Source organism: Armigeres subalbatus, chromosome 1, assembly GCF_024139115.2.
Source record: "Armigeres subalbatus isolate Guangzhou_Male chromosome 1, GZ_Asu_2, whole genome shotgun sequence".
NCBI lineage: Eukaryota > Metazoa > Arthropoda > Insecta > Diptera > Culicidae > Armigeres > Armigeres subalbatus.
In genome coordinates this window covers 304,299,624-304,302,613 of record NC_085139.1, presented here as the reverse complement: position 1 = coordinate 304,302,613, position 2,990 = coordinate 304,299,624, and the positions used below count along the sequence as shown (strand labels likewise).

General features: G+C 36.5%; 1 long non-coding RNA gene across 1 annotated transcript; it reads left to right on the top strand.

Annotated features, from left to right (window-relative positions):
* Positions 1-1,431: 1,431 nt before the first annotated feature.
* LOC134217188 (uncharacterized) lies at positions 1,432-2,525 on the top strand. Its single transcript, XR_009980938.1, has 3 exons — positions 1,432-1,526; positions 2,199-2,311; positions 2,387-2,525. It is a non-coding gene; the product is annotated as an uncharacterized LOC134217188 (long non-coding RNA).
* Positions 2,526-2,990: the final 465 nt, after the last annotated feature.

Here is a 2,990-nt window from a genome sequence, read left to right as displayed (position 1 = left end):
CTACCGAGAAGTGGTGGAGATACGTGGACGACATTTTCAGCATCATCAACGGGAAAGATCTACCCAGGATTTTGGAAGCGATAAACAACGTGCATAAAGACATCAAATTCACCCACGAGGAGGAAAAGGAAGGTAAATTACCTTTCTTGGATCTACTGGTTATCAAGGAACAAATGCAACATTAGACTTCGAAATCTACAGGAAGCCCACCAACACCATGAGAGTCATCCCATACACATCAAATCATTCGTATCAGCACAAAATGGCAGCTTTTCATCACATGATCCACAGGATGCAGACGATTCCCCTGAGCGAAGAAGGAAAAACGAAGGAGCTACAACACATCTTGGAAACAGCGAGGATCAATGGATACAAGGAAAGAACAATACAAGCAATCATCAACAGGAAGCAGAGGAACCTACGGAAAAACGAACTGACAACACTAACACCGATCGATGAACCGCTGAAGAGGGTATCGGTCCCCTATGATCGACACATCACCCACCAGCTACGCCATCGACTGAGGAAATTCGGCATCGATTTAGTATTCTCCAGCAGAAGCAATCAACTGAAGACACTGTTGGGCTCCACAAAGGATAGAGTAGAAATGTTAAATAAGGCCGGGGTTTATCAAATTAATTGTTCACAGTGTGATAAAGTATATGTAGGTCAAACAAAAGATCGTTAGATGTAAGGTTCAAAGAACATATTGCAGAAGTAAGTAAGGCTAAGAGGGAAACTGATAAGGGATTAAATTATGAGTTTAGGTCTAAGGTAGCTGAACATGTATATCAGGAAAATCATTCAATTACGACATCAAACATTAAAATTTTAAGAAATGTCTCTTCTCCGTGGAAACTTGATGTTGCTGAGAGCTTGGAAATCTACCGACAGGTACAAACGCGGTTGTTGAATAAAGATCAAGGAAATGGTAGCTCCTGGCTCTTCAAGTTTATACCTAAGCATTAAGCGCATCAAGCGAGTAGAAATAAGCACCGTAGTAAGATAAGTACCTAGATAAATTATTATACCTACGCATAGTATAAATAGTGTAAGCTGCGATCATTTTCTTCAAGTCGAGTCAAGTACAAGACACTGAAGACGGCCTTACTGTTGAGGTCGAAATACGTATCTGTCAGGATACAATTAAGTGGTGGAATTCAATGGGACTGTTCAAACTCGTCTTACGACAGGTGAATTGAAAACAATAAAATTACAATAGCTGTGTTTGTTAAATAAATAAAAATGTTATACCGATTCTCAAGTATATATTTTCATATTGCAGGTCTTGTTGCAGGTCTAGAAATATTATGCAATACAAATTTGATTTAAAAAAATGAAAGGGAACAAAAACTTTTGCTTATCATTTTACTCGGAGAATGGCTGGATTCATTTGAGCGTGTACAGTTTTGTTTATAATTAGTGAAGAGATGAAAATAATGAAACTGTATGGAGCAGAAAGTGTCTTTTTCATTATAGTTTCTACTGCTGGGCGAGCGGTAGATCACTATGGCTTCTGTACCGTGGTAAGTATCTGAAGTGTTGAAGTGCGTTAGAGCATACTGTACTGTCATTTTAGATTAGTCACTCTTTTTCGCATCGGTCACTATTTTCGGTTATCATTTTGGTGGCTGCATTCCGTATCGGTGACGTTCGACGTTTGATAGTTCATCAAATAGTAGAGCTGTTATTTGGTCTATTTGGTCACCTGTCAGCTGCGCTACTGTTTTAGCAGCGCGTTTAGTAGCAACCGGTAAAGTGTCAAGTAATGATACTGCGCTGAAAAACGGTTTATACTCACCACCGGTAATCGTAATCTTATACAGTAGCCGTTCGATAACTGCAAAATGTTTACTTTTTAGTTAACGAATGCAGTTCGATAACTGCAACGCATTCTAGACGTCAAACGGTTGTCAATCGACGTCAGATGCAATAAAAGCGCATCTAAATGTGCAGCGCAATGCAGCTGTCATTGAGTTTGACACCAGTTTGAAGTTTAGCGATCCGATAACTGCAAAACTGTTGTAACTATCGAATTGCAGTTAAATGACTTGCAGTTACCGAACGTCTACTGTACTACAAAAGTTCAATGTACATAATGAACGCAGTGGTTCATTCCGAACAAAAAGTAAATGAAAATTTCATCATCATACTACCTGATGACATGCCTGGTAACATGTATCCTTGTTCCTTTACAGAAATAAAGCTTATGGTAAATAAAATACTGCTTCTTGCTGGCCACTGATTCAAGATCGTTCAGTGGCTACCATTGGCCAATCTCACCAACGGGATATAATAAGAACTGATGCAGGTAATTTTTTCTTTTCTTCTCGACGTATTTTTTCTAATAAAACTGACATTCTTTTATAATTTACATTTTTCACAGGTCTATTGTATATTGTCTATTCGGAACAAAGTTAGTACGCTTTTTAAACCGATGTTGGATTTTTCTCCAGATACAGGCAACCCACTCAACTTTGGAAGTAGTGCGCTGGATTCGTCTAAAGATATGCTAAACAACGGAAGGAAAATAAAATAATTTGTAAAACAATTATTTGTATTGTGTTTTTATTGTAATATTGGAGTATAATGTATTCTAAATCCTGTTGTATTTCTATTGTAAAACAATAGAAACAGTAATTGAAAACATTTAAAACACAATGTTTTCTATTGTTTTGTCGCTCGAAATCATCCCATTGAAGAACCGTAAAATCAATTGTTTTGCTCCGAATTTTGTATGGAAAATTTTCGATTTTTTTATTGTAAAGATACATTAATTGTAAAAGTCCCATTTACCATTCATTTTATCGTGGAAAACCATTATTTCTCATGTGATTTTATTGTCAAAATTCCACTATATTCAATGGTAAAAATATGTTTTAAATGGTGTTGTAACAATAAAATTTATGATATTTTAATGATATTTTTTATCCGGGATGATACAAATAGTTCCGAACTGTACACTACTAAAAATCCACACATATTTATTG